Source organism: Dendrobates tinctorius, unplaced genomic scaffold (assembly GCF_039654945.1).
Source record: "Dendrobates tinctorius isolate UK_male_01 unplaced genomic scaffold, ASM3965494v1 ptg000223l, whole genome shotgun sequence".
NCBI classification, from domain to species: Eukaryota; Metazoa; Chordata; class Amphibia; order Anura; family Dendrobatidae; genus Dendrobates; species Dendrobates tinctorius.
Window position 1 is genome coordinate 7,250,505 of NW_027361890.1, and position 17,503 is coordinate 7,268,007.

Sequence of the window (17,503 nt, forward strand, 5' to 3'; positions counted from 1 at the left end):
GATCTCCTCTAGAGCAGTGATGTTTTTGGCTTTTCGCTTGGCAACACGGACTTTCAACTCCCTCCAAAGGTTTTCTATAGGGTTGAGATCTGGAGACTGGCTAGGCCACTCCAGGACCTTGAAATGCTTCTTACGAAGCCACTCCTTCGTTGCCCTGGCGGTGTGCTTTGGATCATTGTCATGTTGAAAGACCCAGCCACGTTTCATCTTCAATGCCCTTGCTGATGGAAGGAGGTTTGCACTCAAAATCTCACGATACATGGCCCCATTCATTCTTTCATGTACCCGGATCAGTCGTCCTGGCCCCTTTGCAGAGAAACAGCCCCAAAGCATGATGTTTCCACCACCATGCTTTACAGTAGGTATGGTGTTTGATGGATGCAACTCAGTATTCTTTTTCCTCCAAACACGACAAGTTGTGTTTCTACCAAACAGTTCCAGTTTGGTTTCATCAGACCATATGACATTCTCCCAAAACTCCTCTGGATCATCCAAATGCTGTCTAGCAAACTTCAGACGGGCCCGGACATGTACAGGCTTAAGCAGTGGGACACATCTGGCACTGCAGGATCTGAGTCCATGGTGGCGTAGTGTGTTACTTATGGTAGGACTTGTTACATTGGTCCCAGCTCTCTGCAGTTCATTCACTAGGTCCCCCCGCGTGGTTCTGGGATTTTTGCTCACCGTTCTTGTGATCATTCTGACCCCACGGGGTGGGATTTTGCGTGGAGCACCAGATCGAGGGAGATTATCAGTGGTCTTGTATGTCTTCCATTTTCTAATTATTGCTCCCACAGTTGATTTCTTCACTCCAAGCTGGTTGGCTATTGCAGATTCAGTCTTCCCAGCCTGGTGCAGGGCTACAATTTTGTTTCTGGTGTCCTTTGACAGCTCTTTGGTCTTCACCATAGTCGAGTTTGGAGTCAGACTGTTTGAGGGTGTGCACAGGTGTCTTTTTATACTGATAACAAGTTTAAACAGGTGCCATTACTACAGGTAATGAGTGGAGGAAAGAGGAGACTCTTAAAGAAGAAGTTACAGGTCTGTGAGAGCCAGAAATCTTGATTGCTTGTTTCTGACCAAATACTTATTTTCCACCATAATATGCAAATAAAATGAAAAAAAAACAGACAATGTGATTTTCTGGATTTTTTTTTCTCAGTTTGTCTCCCATAGTTGAGGTCTACCTATGATGTAAATTACAGACGCCTCTCATCTTTTTAAGTGGTGGAACTTGCACTATTGCTGACTGACTAAATACTTTTTTTCCCCACTGTAAATACCTGTCTATGTTCATCAGCTCATGAAATAAATTTACATTTGACCAGCTTGCTTTTTCTGAAATTGCCTGCACCCCCGACGACCAATGTGTGAAAATTTTGCATGGGCCAACTAGTTGAATTCTGGAGGCTCTTTTCTTACAACTATGTCGTGTGTTGTTCCTCTTTCATTCCTTCTGTCCTATTTATGAATAAACTGAAAACTTGATGTTTTCATTACCTCTCTCAAAGGTTTGTGTTGTGGTGCAATTTTGATAGTCCCATTACAAAGTGTGAGAGTGTAAACCAACGCCCTCCAAGTGGAAATATACAGTTGTCAAGTTATTTATACATTTCAGAGGAATAATAGAGGAAAGCCACAACACAGAGTCCTAAGAAAATATGACACTTATTTGTTGTTACATGGAGAAAAAGTGCTAAGTGAAACAAGTGTCAGGTAAAGTGACTTTTTCTTATTAGACAATGAAGCCTTCATAAGACGAGGTCACTTCTAAATAACTGGATATTCTGACTCCTGAGTGAGGCTGTTATATTGAACCTGTCATTCATGCTGCCTGTATATAAAACTAAACTTTTCATCCTTTCTCCATCCCATTTACTAAGCCTACCTGATGTATCACAATATATGACATCATGCTTTCTCCTGTACTGGAATTCCGCTGCCTCGGAGTAATCCTCAACTCTGACCTGTCCTTCAAAATGCACGTCCAACCTCTTGCCACCTCCAACTCAAAATATTTCCACCATCTGTCCTTTCCTCAACCTTGAATCTCTGAATCTATTAAAATGTTAGTGCACGCTCTCATTATCTCCCTCCTCCACTACTGCAATACCCTCCTCTGTGGCCTCCCTGCCAACACTCTGTACCTCTCCATTCCACCCTTAACTCTTCTGCCGAACTATTCTACCTCTCTCCTTGCTACTCATCCACTTCTCCCCTCTGCAAATCCCTTCATTAGCTCATAATTCTCATTGTATCCAGTTCAAACTAACACTAACAAGGAAATCTGTCCATAACACTGGTCAACAGCATTTTTGGTGCCAAAGATATTTCATCGAATTTAGGGTATTTTTGGGGTGCTGATTCTGAATATGTCATCAGTTTTGCCAGATTGGCTCAAGTTTTTGAGATTTTTGGTATCTTATTTATAGCACTTGTTGGTAAATGCGACGCATCATCTCATTAATTTCTTTGGATTAGTACTTGAACTGAGCAGTTCTCAATATAGTTTTGTGTTAATTAGTGTTCTAAAAGTTTGTTCATAGCTTGATTTTTGCACTAACTTTATGTTGTTGTCTGTTTTCCAGTGAAAAGCATGAACTCATCATGAAGAAGTTGTCTTAACGATCCAGACTCATTCTGTTACATTTGTGGTGAATACACACTGCCAAAACATAGAAGAAACATAACAGACTTCGTAAAAAAAGTGTATTTTGCCTATTTTGGGGTTATGCTTGGGGACCAAGACAAGTTTTGGGCACCACACATAGTGTGCAAAGCATGTATCGAATTATTACGAAAATGGAGCAAAGGACAAAGAAAAAGCTTCAAATTTGGTGTTCCAATGGTGTGGAGAGAGCCAAAAAATCATCATGATGACTGTTATTTATGGTAAACACAGGTACAGGCACATCTTCACAATGAGGGACAGGCCTTCTTGCAGATTCCATGTTACTCCCATTTTCGTTTCTTATGCTTATTGAATCCTTGCACTTGCACTGCACAGAAATAACAGTCATCATGATGATTTTTTGGCTCTCTCCACACCATTGGAACACCAAATTTGAAGCTTTTTCTTTGTCCTTTGCTCCATTTTCGTAATAATTCGATACATGCTTTGCACACTATGTGTGGTGCCCAAAACTTGTCTTGGTCCCCAAGCATAACCCCAAAATAGGCAAAATACACTTTTTTTACGAAGTGTGTTATGTTTCTTCTATGTTTTGGCAGTGTATATTCACCACAAATGTAACAGAATGAGTCTGGATCGTTAAGACAACTTCTTCATGATGAGTTCATGCTTTTCACTGGAAAACAGACAACAACATAAAGTTAGTGCAAAAATCAAGCTATGAACAAACTTTTAGAACACTAATTAACACAAAACTATATTGAGAACTGCTCAGTTCAAGTACTAATCCAAAGAAATTAATGAGATGATGCGTCGCATTTACCAACAAGTGCTATAAATAAGATACCAAAAATCTCAAAAACTTGAGCCAATCTGGCAAAACTGATGACATATTCAGAATCAGCACCCCAAAAATACCCCAAATTCATTAAAATATTTTGGACACCAGAAAAAAAAATTTTTTTCGTTGACCTGTGTAATCTGTCTGCTCCGTATATGTCTGAAATAATGTCCCGATACCTTCCTATACATAACCTCTGATCCCTCCAAAACCTCCTTCTCTTCTCCAGACTTATATGCTCCTCGCCCAATCGCTTCCAAAACATCCGATTATCCACCACGTTCAGAACTTTGACACAGAACTTGAATACCCATCTCTGCAAGAAAATGTACAGCCTGCAATGAACCCCTGCCACCTCCCCATAACCGAAGCTGCTGTAACCCCATAACGTACCATCTCTATTCTCTTGTAGACTGTAATCCTACTCTCCCCTCTGTACCAGTTTGTCACTGCTAGTTTGTTCATTTTAATTTATATTCTTATTTTCTATCTAACCCCTCTTCATGTACAGCACTATGGAATCAGTGGTGCTCTAAAAATAAAATAGATATCTAGTGATAATGTAAGAAGATGGAATGTCTCCTCACATTTCCCCTTGAAGAAAACGCATATTGTATTATTTGATATGAACTGTGACCTGCATTAAAGGGGTTGTCCTGGCTTTTCACATAATCTCAGTACATATCTGGGCTGCAGAATTATGACAATAAGTAATTTACTTTCTGTCACTAGTTTGCACGGTTTTCTAGATATTCTGAACAGAACGTCCAAGGGGGGGGTGTGTTATGGCATTGAAATGAGAATTAGTCGTAACCTCCTACTCTACTCCAAACATGCCCTCTATAGCAACAACCCCAGCCTCCATAGCTACAGGCCCTCCCCGTCCACATGAAGCAGCCCTCATCACACAGTAACAAATTCTTTCCCTCCAGCAGCCTCAGTGCAGAGAGCAGAGAACTGCTCCTCCCCCAGACACACACTGAACAGTTATCTATGGAAAGTGAAACTAGTGAGGAGTGAAGATCGTCCTGTATTCTGTGACACTCCATGATTACAATACATAACTCATTATCAGTAATTCCTTCCCTCACTGTCCCAGGCTGCTGGCAGCAGTGAGAACAGACTGTGTGATGGCCAGTGATGGGAGTCTGCAGCTTCTAATCTGCACAGGGGATGGCAGTCACTGATGTAATCTGTTCTGTGACAAAGCCTCTGCTGTGTGAATGAGACAGCTCTGTGTCACTGATGTCTTCACACAGCAGCAGATTTGGTGCAGTGTGTGCGAAGCTCCACCAAACTCCCAGCAAGCTCCAGTGACCAGCACCACCCACTGCCAGTGCCCACTCATTGACTGGCAGTAAACTGCACCAGCACTCATCTTTATCATTATTCCAGCATTGGAAAGAACACAGCAGTGATCCTGTATTTGTGAAAGCAGCACAATACATACATACATACACCCCCCAACACTTCACACTGTTACAGCTGCTGATTGGACAGGCTGCTCCCATCAGTATTTGTGTCATTAGAGACACAGTGCTCACACATACACTGCACCAAATCTGCTGCTGTGTGAAGACATCAGTGACACAGAGCTGTCTCATTCACACAGCAGAGGCTTTGTCACACAACAGTATACATCAGTGACTGCCATCCCCTGTGCAGATTAGAAGCTGCAGACCCCCATCACTGGCCATCACACAGTCTGTTCTCACTGCTGCCAGCAGCCTGGGACAGTGAGGGAAGGAATTAGTGATAATGAGTTATGTATTGGAATCATGGAGTGTCCCAGAATACAGGACAATTTTCACCCCTCATTAGTTTCACTTTCCATAGATAACTGTTCAGCGTGTGTCTGGGGGAGGATTTGTTACTGTGTGATGAGGGCTGCTTCATGTGGAGGGGGAGGGCCTGTAGCTATGGAGGGTGGGGTTGTTGCTATAGAGGGCATGTTTGGAGAAGAGTAGGAGGTTATGACTAGTTCTTATTTCAATGCCATAACACACACCCCCCTTGGACGTTCTGTTCAGAATATCTAGAAAACCATGCAAACTAGTGAAAGTAAATTACTTATTGTCATAATTCTGCAGCCCAGATATGTACTGAGATTATGTGAAAAGCCTGGACAACCCCTTTAATAGTGTGAATGTTGTGTGTTGCCGGATGGAAGGGGGAATTAGAGTTAAAGTTTGGGACTAGCCCAGAGTACGAGAGGCTAAGGTGAAGGGACAGAGACAGTTTCCTGTCAAGATGTCAGATAGGGCCCAGTTAGCATCTGAAGTAGACCTAAGGACGGACAGTCAGCAGTGGCGCATACCCTGGGTGTCCCGAAGTGAGGGGAGACCAAGATGGTGGTTAGCGTGAATTGGAGCAAAGAGGAAAGGATAACCGACAGAAGGACAGAGTGGTTAATCAGAGACAGGTTCTGGGAGAAAACACCTAACCATACAGCCCAGAATTTATTACTCAAAGAAGTAACGGGCAAAGATGGAACAGAGTACATGAGATTAAGAGAGTGCCCTGGGCGGGAGTTCCAGAGCGTCAATAGGAGTGAAACTAAGTACCGGCTACATTGGCAACATAGTTCATTGAGAAGGAAAGAAGACACAGAACCGCGGGTTGAGAATAGGACTCTTGCTAACGGGACTGTAATACTGAGCTGGGTTGTGATGAAGTAAAGTGAAAAAGTGAAGAAAGAGAAAGGGAATAGAGACCGTGTGTGAAGAAGCTCAGTATAGTTAAGGAAGCGATCATAAAGTTGTGTACCCGCTATCTACTGTACGTAATTCCCACAAATTCATAGTTAAATAAAAAGTTTATTTTTAACTGGTGGTCTCCCTTATTGAAGTCCTCAACATCTGGTCCTAGCCTGCCGAAGTCATTGGTAACATGCGGCCTGCAACAGTGTAGCGCCCCCATAGCATGAGTCCACACACCCAGCCAGGAACCCCACCTTCATGTAACGTACCAGGATGTAAGAGATCAGTACCTCACCCACGGCTACCGCCCCGCGCCACGTTACACAAGGTTCTCTTTAAAGCGGCATTTACACTACAAAAAAATTGTGAATGGGCATTGTTAAAACGCTCATTTCACGAATATCATGCAGTTAAAACAAGCTGCCGATCGCCCAATGAATGAGCAAAATGTTCGATTAACGGGTAAAATGATCTTTTGTGCAGCACAAAAAAAATAATTTCTCCCACCTGTGCATTGTCCTAAGAGCTATGGCAGCCTATGCACACTGAGTGGTCTAGATCGCTCAGTTACTTTGGTCTTCCTGTGTAAACAGGTATTTAAATGTTTACAGATGGGTTGTATCGTACCACCGGTCGGTCCATATCCCTAGGCATGGTTGGGTGTTGGCCAGGGAACAGACAGGAAGCCTTTCTAAGCTTTGAGTTAGATTCTCCACAGGTCTTTGTCTTATGTGGGTTTTTCTAGATAAAGGTTAAGGAATTGAGATGGCTTCTAGATATGCACAGAGTTCCTGCTCTTGGCTATTCACAGCTTGCACTGCTGCTGCATTTTAGCATTTATTTTCCTTGGCCAAAACAGGAACTGGAATTAAAAAAGTAAACATTAAAGCTTTTAGACCTAATATTTCAGGTTTTGGTTAGGACATTAATTCAAAACTTGCTCAAAGACTGCAGTAAGCGAACACAGCCATTATGACGCTGTTATAAATGCGTATTACCTCTCTTCAGCAGTTATCCCCTCACTTCTGAAATTATTGTCGCTGCCCCACGACTCACTTCCTATTCAGCCATCGCCAGTTTGTGGGATTCATCGCCCTCTGCTGGTTGTTACAGCCATGTATCAGTAGAGGGCGATATTACACAGCAATGTTTCCTTAGCTTAAATAAAGTTATGGAGAAATTCTAAATATTTTACAACCCCTTAAGAACCAGGCATTTTTTTTAGTTTGTTTTTTAGCGCTTTCATTTTTTTAATTATTTTCTTCCATGTGCATAACTTTTATTACGCTTCTGTCCCCCTTGTCTTTTGAGGTTTTTAATTTTTGGGGGATGGTTTGTAGTTTTCAATTAAACCATTCATTTTACTGTATAATATAGTGAAAAACAGATAAAAATAAAAGCGAATGGAATAAAAAAGAAAACAAGAAATTTTGCAGTTGTTTAAGTTCTGCGTTTATGTCTTTCACTTTGTGGAGCATATTACTTGGTGACTTTTTCCTTTGCGTCAGACTGATTATAGTGATGCCAAATTTGCACTGATATTTTTTGTTTTACTAGTTTAAAAAAAAAAAAAAAAACTAGCAAAAAATCCCCCAAAACAATTGCCTTTAGTCGCCATAGTTTGAGCCACAAGTTTTTTTTATTTCTCAACCAACAGAGATGTGTAAGGGTTTTGTTGTTTGTTGAACAAGATGGCGTTTTATTGCTATCAATTCAGAGTCAACTACATTTTTGACCTCTTTATTCCATTTTTTTTTTTTTTTTAAAATGGTGGCTTGACCAAAAACAAATAGAAATTCAGCCAATTAAATCTTTTTATATGGGATAAATATCTGGGATAATATCCCATATTATATATGGGATAAATATTTAGATATTTTATTGGTTTGGGCAATTTGTACATGGCAATAACAAATACGCAATTTTTTTTATTTCTATCTTTATATATACAGCTCTGGCAAAAATTAAGAGACCACTGCACAGTTTTATAAAAATCAGCTTCTCTACATGTCTGACAGCCATTCCATTCCAGTGTCAGCTGAATACAAACCAGAGTACACCTCACTCTACCTAATGTGCTTCTGCCTTCAAATGCTCTGGTTCTGACCCCAGGCCCCTCTTAAAGGGATCCCCGGTACGGAAGTCAGGACAAATCCACTCTGCGCTTTGGTACTGGACCCAAAGCTCTCTTAAAGGGATCTCCTGTATGGAAGTTAGGGCAATTCCACTCAGCGCTCTGGTTCTGACCCCAGGCCCCTCTTAAAGGGATCCCCGATATGGTATGGAAGTGAGGGCAAATCCACTCTGCACTCTGATTATGACCCCAGTCCCCTCTTAAAGGGATCTCCGGTAAGGGATCTCCGGTATGGAAGTTAGGGTAAATACCTCAGCGCTCTGATTCTCACCCCAGTCTTCTATTAAAGGGATCATTGGTATGGAAGTCAGGGCAAATCTTGTCAACGCTCTGTTTCTGATGCCAGGCATCTCTTAAAGGGATCCCCGATATGGAAGTTAGGACTGATCCACTCAGCGCTCTGGTTCTGACCCCAGGCTGACGAGATGATGTGGGATATTAGGGGTAGTCCTGTGGCTCTGGCTGACGGAATGATGTCGGATATTAGTGGTAGTTGTCCGGTGGCTCTGACGGGATGATGTGGGATATTAGGGGTAGTAGTCCGGTGGCTCTGACCAGATGATGTGGGATATTAGTGGTAGTAGTCCGGTGGCTCTGGCTGACAGGATGATGTGGGATATTAGGGGTAGTAGTCCGGTGGCTCTGGCTGACGGGATGATGTGGGATATTAGGGGTAGTAGTCCGGTGGCTCTGGCTGATGGGATGATGTGGGATATTAGTGGTAGTAGTCCAGTAGCTCTGGCTGATGGGATGATGTGGGATATTATAGTGAATGTGGCTATGCAGAGTGGGCAGGGCTCTACACTCAACTTTATATATATAGTATATATATATATAAAAGTACTGACACCCCTGCAATTCTGTCAGATAATACAGTGGGGAAAAAAAGTATTTAGTCAGTCAGCAATAGTGCAAGTTCCACCACTTAAAAAGATGAGAGGCGTCTGTAATTTACATCATAGGTAGGCCTCAACTATGGGAGACAAACTGAGAAAAAAAAATCCATAAAATCACATTGTCTGTTTTTTTTTATTTTATTTGCATATTATGGTGGAAAATAAGTATTTGGTCAGAAACAAGCAATCAAGATTTCTGGCTCTCACAGACCTGTAACTTCTTCTTTAAGAGTCTCCTCTTTCCTCCACTCATTACCTGTAGTAATGGCACCTGTTTAAACTTGTTATCAGTATAAAAAGACACCTGTGCACACCCTCAAACAGTCTGACTCCAAACTCCACTATGGTGAAGACCAAAGAGCTGTCAAAGGACACCAGAAACAAAATTGTAGCCCTGCACCAGGCTGGGAAGACTGAATCTGCAATAGCCAACCAGCTTGGAGTGAAGAAATCAACTGTGGGAGCAATAATTAGAAAATGGAAGACATACAAGACCACTGATAATCTCCCTCGATCTGGTGCTCCACACAAAATCCCACCCCGTGGGGTCAGAATGATCACAAGAACGGTGAGCAAAAATCCCAGAACCACGCGGGGGGACCTAGTGAATGAACTGCAGAGAGCTGGGACCAATGTAACAAGGCCTACCATAAGTAACACACTACGCCACCATGTACTCAGATCCTGCAGTGCCAGACGTGTCCCACTGCTTAAGCCTGTACATGTCCGGGCCCGTCTGAAGTTTGCTAGAGAGTATTTGGATGATCCAGAGGAGTTTTGGGAGAATGTCCTATGGTCTGATGAAACCAAACTGGAACTGTTTGGTAGAAACACAACTTGTCGTGTTTGGAGGAAAAAGAATACTGAGTTGCATCCATCAAACACCATACCTACTGTAAAGCATGGTGGTGGAAACATCATGCTTTGGGGCTGTTTCTCTGCAAAGGGGCCAGGACGACTGATCCGGGTACATGAAAGAATGAATGGGGCCATGTATCGTGAGATTTTGAGTGCAAACCTCCTTCCATCAGCAAGGGCATTGAAGATGAAACGTGGCTGGGTCTTTCAACATGACAATGATCCAAAGCACAATGCCAGGGCAATGAAGGAGTGGCTTCGTAAGAAGCATGTCAAGGTCCTGGAGTGGCCTAGCCAGTCTCCAGTTCTCAACCCTATAGAAAACCTTTGGAGGGAGTTGAAAGTCCGTGTTGCCAAGCGAAAAGCCAAAAACATCACTGCTCTAGAGGAGATCTGCATGGAGGAATGGGCCAACATACCAACAACAGTGTGTGGCAACCTTGTGAAGACTTACAGAAAACGTTTGACCTCTGTCATTGCCAACAAAGGATATATCACAAAGTATTGAGATGAAATTTTGTTTCTGACCAAATACTTATTTTCCACCATAATATGCAAATAAAATGAAAAAAAAAAACAGACAATGTGATTTTCTGGATTTTTTTTCTCAGTTTGTCTCCCATAGTTGAGGTCTACCTATGATGTAAATTACAGACGCCTCTCATCTTTTTAAGTGGTGGAACTTGCACTATTGCTGACTGACTAAATACTTTTTTTCCCCACTGTACTCAGTTTCTTCCTGAAAATGATTGCAAACACAAATTCTTTGTTATTATTATCTTCATTTAATTTGTCTTAAATGAAAAAACACAAAAAGAATTGTCCTAAAGCCAAATTGGATATAATTCCACACAAAACATAAAAAAGAGGGTGGACAAAAGTATTGGCACAGTTCGAAAAATCATGTGATGCTTCTCTAATTTGTGTAATTAACAGCACCTGTAACTTACCTGTGGCACCTAACAGGTGTTGGCAATAACTAAATCACACTGGCAGCCAGTTGACATGGATTAAAGTTGACTCAACCTCTGTCCTGTGTCCTTGTGTCTACCAAATTGAGCATGGAGAAAAAAAAGACCAAATAACTGTCTGAGGACTTGAGAAACCAAATTGTGAGGAAGCATGAGCAATCTCAAGGCTACAAGTCCATCTCCAAAGACCTGAATGTTCCTGTGTCTACCGTGCGCAGTGTCATCAAGAAGTTTAAAGCCCATGGCACTGTGGCTAACCTCCCTAGATGTGGACGTAAAAGAAAAATTGACAAGAGATTTCAACACAAGATTGTGCGGATGTTGGATAAAGAACCTCGACTAACATCCAAACAAGTTCAAGCTGCCCTGCAGTCCGAGGGTACACCAGTGTCAACCTGTACTATCCGTCGGCATCTGAATGAAAAGGGACTGTATGGTAGGAGACCCAGGAAGACCCCACTTCTTACCCCGAGACATAAAAAAGTCAGGCTGGGTTTTGCCAAAACTTACCTGAAAAAGCCTAAAACGTTTTGGAAGAATGTTCTCTGGTCAGATGAGACAAAAGTAGAGCTTTTTGGGCAAAGGCATCAACATAGAGTTTACAGGAGAAAAAAAGAGGCATTCAAAGAAAAAAACACGGTCCCTACAGTCAAACATGGCAGAGGTTCCCTGATGTTTTGGGGTTGCTTTGCTGCCTCTGGCACTGGACTGCTTGACCGTGTGCATGGCATTATGAAGTCTGAAGACTACCAACAAATTTTGCAGCATAATGTAGGGCCCAGTGTGAGAAAGCTGGCACTCCCTCAGAGGTCATGGTTCTTCCAGCAGGACAATGACCCAAAACACACTTCAAAAAGCACTAGAAAATGGTTTGAGAGAAAGCACTGGAGACTTCTAAGGCGGCCAGCAATGAGTCCAGACCTGAATCCCATAGAACACCTGTGGAGAGATCTAAAAATGGCAGTTTGGAGAAGGCACCCTTCAAATATCAGGCACCTGGAGCAGTTTGCCAAAGAAGAATCGTCTAAAATTCCAGCAGAGCATTGTAAGAAACTCATTGATGGTTACCGGAAGTGGTTGGTCGCAGTTATTTTGGCTAAAGGTTGTGCAACCAAGTATTAGGCTGAGGGTGCCAATACTTTTGTCTGGCCCATTTTTGGAGTTTTGTGTGAAATGATCAATGTTTTGCTTTTTGCTTCAGTCTCTTTTGTGTTTTTTCATTTAAGACAAATTAAATGAAGATAATAATACCAAACAATTTGTGTTTGCAATCATTTTCAGGAAGAAACTGAGTATTATCTGACAGAATTGCAGGGGTGTCAATACTTTTGGCCACAACTGTATATATATATATAGATATAATAATTATAACTAGCTGTAGTTAGTTACCATACCCGGGCAGCGCCAGGCTTTTCAGCTAGTTATATATAGAGATGGGCGAACTCGAACAGTAAAGTTCGGTGTCTGTACCGAACACCTATTGTTCAGGCACGGGCACCGAACACAAACCTCACAAGGATGTCCGTATTACTGTCCAGGCTGAGAACCACTCATGACTGAGCTGCAGCAAGTGCAGCGTCAATGACTGGCGGTGACGTTATCGAGGTTACCTCCGGTCACCTTCTGCTGCACTTGCAGCAGTTCAGTCACCAGTGGTTCTCAGCCTGGACGGTCGCATCTTGGCACTGTCCAGGTTGAAAACTATTCATCCCCCCAGACATGGATTATGGCATGGGACAGAATGACTGACAGGTGAGGGACATTGTTGTTTTTTTATTTTAGGTTTATTACAGGAGACGAGGGCTTCGGTGGAATTAGGCATTAGGTGAGTATAACTGTGTTGCTATTTTTAAATAAAAACAGATTGCTGTGTTTAGTCTTATTTCTAATAAAGGACTTTATTCTGCCTGTGTCTTTATTTACCATGTATCCATAGGATTACTAATGTATATGTGTCTCATAGAAGCCTCTCCTTTATTAAGCTGTGGGTTTGGTGTCACCTGACAACACAAAAGTGACATCAACCCGACAAATATGAAGCCCACTTGCCACCGCTACAGGGTAAGTGGGAAGAGCCGGGCAAGAGACAGAATTGGCACATCTAATAGATGTGCCTTTTCTGGGCAGCTGCAGGCTGTTATTTTTAGGCAGGGGGGGCAGTATTCATGACCCCTTATGAGCCTGAAAATACCAGCCCCCAGCTGTCTGCTTTAGCAAGGCTGGATGTCAAAAATGGGGTGGACTCCACACTGTTTTTTTAAATAATTTAAAACTGTGGGGACCCCTATATAATTGATAACCAGCCATGCTGAAGCTGACAAAAAAACAAATGGTAATAAATTTAGTATCACTGAAAGCGCCATCTTGTCCCGCAAAAAACAAGAAACCATACAGCTCCATCAGCGGAAAAATAAAAAAAAGTTATAGCTCTCAGAATAAAGTGATGCAAAAAAATTATTTTTTCTATAAAAGTTTTTATTGTGTAAAAATGTCAAAACATAAAAAATGATATAAATGTGGTATCGCTGTAATTGTAGTGACCCGAAGAATAAAGTTGCCTTATCAATTTTACCACACGTGGAACAAAGGGAAAAAAAACAATTCCGGAATTGCTGGTTTTTGTTCATTCTGCCTCCACAAAAATCAGAATAGAAAGCGATCAAAAAAAGTAATGTGCCCGAAAATGGAACCAATGAAAAAGTCAGCTTGTCCCGCAAAAAACAAGCCTTCACATGACTCTGTCGGCCAAAATATGGAAAAATTATAGCTCTCAAAATACGGCGATGCAAAAATTTCTTACAAAAAATTCTTACAAAAAAAGCATTTTTTAGGGTGTAACAGAAGCTAAACATGAAAAAAGGATATAAATCTGGTATCGCTGTAATCGCACCGACCCGAAGAATAAAGTCGCCATATCAGTAATACCGCACAAGGAACGGCGCAAGAAATAAAATGAATTCTTCACCTTTTGTGGATTTGTGCATTCTGCTTCCCAAGGATCGCAGTAAGGCGATCACAGTGGTTTCCCCCCACATATGGGGTATCAGCGTACTCAGGACAAATTGCACAACAACTTTTGGGGTTCTAAGTTCTCCTGTTACCCTTGTGAAAGTAAAAATTTGGGGGCAAAAAGATCATTTTTGTGGAAAAAAAAACTTCTGTGAAGCATTTGGGGGTTGAAAGTGCTCACCACAAACTTAGATAAGCTCCTTGGGAGGGGGTCTAGTTTCCAAAATGGGGTCACTTGTGGAGGGTTTCTACTGTTTAGGCACATCAGAGGCTCTGCAAATGCAACATGACGCCCGCAGACTATTCCATCAAAGTCTGCATTCCAAAACGGAGCTCCTCCCCTTCCAAGCTCTGCCATGTGCCCAAACAGTGGTTCTATCCCACATATTGGGGAATCAGCGTACACAGGACAAATTGCACAACAACTTTTGGGGTCCTATTTCTCCTGTTACCCTTGTGAAAATAAAAATTTGGTGGCAAAAAAATCATTTTTTGTGGAAAAAAAATATGATTTTTTTATTTTCACAGCTCTACGTTATAAACTTATGTGAAGCATTCGGGGGTTCAAAGTGCTCACCACAAACCTAGATAAGCTCCTAGGGGGGGTCTAGTTTCCAAAATAGGGTCACTTGTGGGGGGTTTCCACTGTTTAGGCACATCAGGGGCTCTGCAAACGCAACATGACGCCCGCTGACCATTCCATCAAAGTCTGCATTCCAAAATGGTGCTCCTTCCCTTCCGAGCACTACCATGCACCCACACAGTGGTTTACCACCACATATAGGGAAAATAAAAATTGAGGATGAAAAGATCATTTTTGTGGAAAAAATATGATTTATTAATTTTACGGCTCTATGTTATAAACTTCTGTGAAGCCCATGAGGGTTCAGAGCTCTCACCACACATCTAGATAAGTTCCTTGGAGGGTCTAGTTTCCAAAATGGGGTCACTTGTGGGGGGTTTCCACTGTTTAGGCACATCAGGAGTTCTCCAAACGCGACTTGGCGTCCGCTCTCGATTCCAGCCAATTTGACATTCAAAATCTCAAATGATGCTCCTTCCCTTCTGAGCACTGCCATGGGCCTAAAGATTGGTCTTCCTCCATACATGGGGTATCGGTGTACTCAGTAGAAATTGCACAACAAATATTGTGGTTCATTTCCTCCTGATATCCTTGACAAAATAAAAAAAATTGTGTCCGAAGAAAAATTTTTGGGAAAAAAAGTTAAATGTTCATTTTTTTCCTTCCACATTGCTTCAAGTACCTAAAGGGTTAATAAACTTCTTGAATGTGGTTTTGAACACCTTGAGGGGTGCAGTTTTCAGAATGATGTCATTTTTGGGTATTTTTGTTATATTGACCCCCCCCAAACTCACTTCAAATGTGAGGTGGTCCCTAAAAAATGGTTTTGTAAATTTTGTTGGAAAAATTAGAAATCTCTGGACAAAATTTAACCCATAACTTCCTACCAAAAAAAAATTATGTTTCAAAAATTGTACTGATGTAAAGTTGACATGTGGGAAATGTTATTTATTAACTATTTTGTGTGAGATCACTCTCTGATTTAAGGGTCCAAAAATTAAAAGTTTGGAAATTGCAAAATTTTCAAAATTGTTGACAAATTTCCGTTATTTTCATAAATAAACGCAAGTCATATCGAAGAAATTTTACTACTAACATAAAGTACAATATCTCGCGAAAAAAATCTCAGAATTAGCGGGATTCGTTGAAGCATTCAAGAGTTATAACCACATAAAGTGACAGTGGTCCGATTTCAAAATTAAGGCCTGGTCATTAACCTACAAAGTGGCTTGGTCCTTAAGGGGTTAAGCAACATGTACACAAACTATTTATATATGATATACCTGTACCTGAAGGTTTATTGTCCAGTCTGCAAACATTGCAGTGAGTTGCAGGTTTTATTGCAGCTAAGGCCTGTTTCACACTACCATTGTTGGCAGACAGCTGACATCCGCCAAAAACGAAAATTAACAGATCCGCCTCCATTGTGACATACGGATGTCAGCGGACGCTAATTTGGTCGGATCCGCCGAAGATGAAAAGTGCAGCAAACTTAAAGCGAGAGAGAGATTTTTTTTGCCACTCCCGGAACAGCATTTCATGGTTAAAATGCTTTCCTGAGTAAAGCTTCCGGGTATGCGCACTTAAAAATGATGGACCGTCAAGGAAAAAAAATGTTGCAGGATCCCTCTCATCCACCCGTGAGACGCTAAAATCTTGGCGGATCCGTCAAAAAACGGGTGGGACGGATGACCGTCAGTCAAGATCCGCCTCTAATGTAAGTCTATGGAGGGAAAAAACGGATCCGCCCCTTTTTTTGGCGGATTCGTTTTTTTCCAAAATTGGCGGATTTTGACTGACGTCAAAAAACAGAAGTGTGAAACAGGCCTAAGGATAATAAACAATCTTTAAAAGCATCTGAAACAGCGAGTGAACGAGACGTGTTTTATTTAAACTGGGATTTGTTATAAGTGTGTGACTTGAGAGTCAGGGACTGTAGAAAGAAGAGACTTGTATGAATCCAATGTCTATACAGTATATACTTGTTATATTTCTGCCTTGTGCCGACTCATTAGTAAAATGCTTTTAAAAATAACCTGTCATATTGGATAACGCTACTAACCTGCATATATAGGATTAATCTGCAGGTAGGCACCTTTCGGAAGGTACTCGGCTGCTGTTGTACTGAAAGTGTGACACCAAGGAGAAAACAAACCTTAATCCTCCCATGAGCTGCCAGCTTTCAGTTTACAAGCGTGCCAGAGTGGCTACAATCACTGCTCACAGCACTGCGAGAGGCGGCTATATACACGCCCCAACACTTTGACTGACAGCTCGCTCTAAAGTGCGATAGTACACAGCCAGCTGTCAGTTATTGCCGAGGTATGTTAATAGCCACAGCTATTTGTGCAGTAAGCAGTGACTGTAGCCACACCAGCACACCTGTATGATTGAAAGCCGGAGTGTTGTGAGTTCATTTTCCCCTTCACCGTCGATGTCTGATGAACTCCCTCTTCTGGTGAAGGAAGGTAGTGAGGCTGATTACCAAACACCTGATCTGGTAGATGATGACTGGGTAACAGGAAATTCTGACTGGATATAAGGCAGCCGACGCCCTTCTGATTCGCTGGTGATTTCTCTGCTGGATTCTTGGAGACCAGTCTGATTCCTGCTTCCCAAAGTTTTTGCTCTGCTTTTGAACTTATTAGTTTTGTTTTGTTTACCTTGTTTTTTGGAGTTCAGCCATCCCCGGTCGGGGGTGTGCTGAGTTCCATTTTTGTCTCTGATCAGTTTGTCTCTTTGCTCGGTCTTCAGAATTTACCTGAGTGCTGATATAGTCTTTTTGAAGTCCTAGCGACTTCAGGGCCTGTTTTTCCTATCAGACGGTTGGGACATTTTTTGGTAGGGTTTTTTACAGATTGCAGACAGCAGCTTTTCTAT

General features: G+C 41.8%; 1 protein-coding gene across 8 annotated transcripts in view; it reads right to left on the minus strand.

The window, feature by feature from the left end:
- The window catches only part of LPIN3 (lipin 3), a 207,052-nt gene that overhangs the window by 148,893 nt on the left and 40,656 nt on the right, over positions 1-17,503 (minus strand). The window contains exon 1 of one of the 8 annotated variants that reach the window (XM_073555294.1): positions 7,171-7,251. The exons of the other annotated variants lie outside the window; for them this stretch is intronic. The gene's annotated coding sequence lies outside the window, so the exon portion shown is untranslated. Of the gene's footprint in view, positions 1-7,170; positions 7,252-17,503 lie in introns of those variants that run through there. 8 annotated transcript variants of the gene reach the window in all.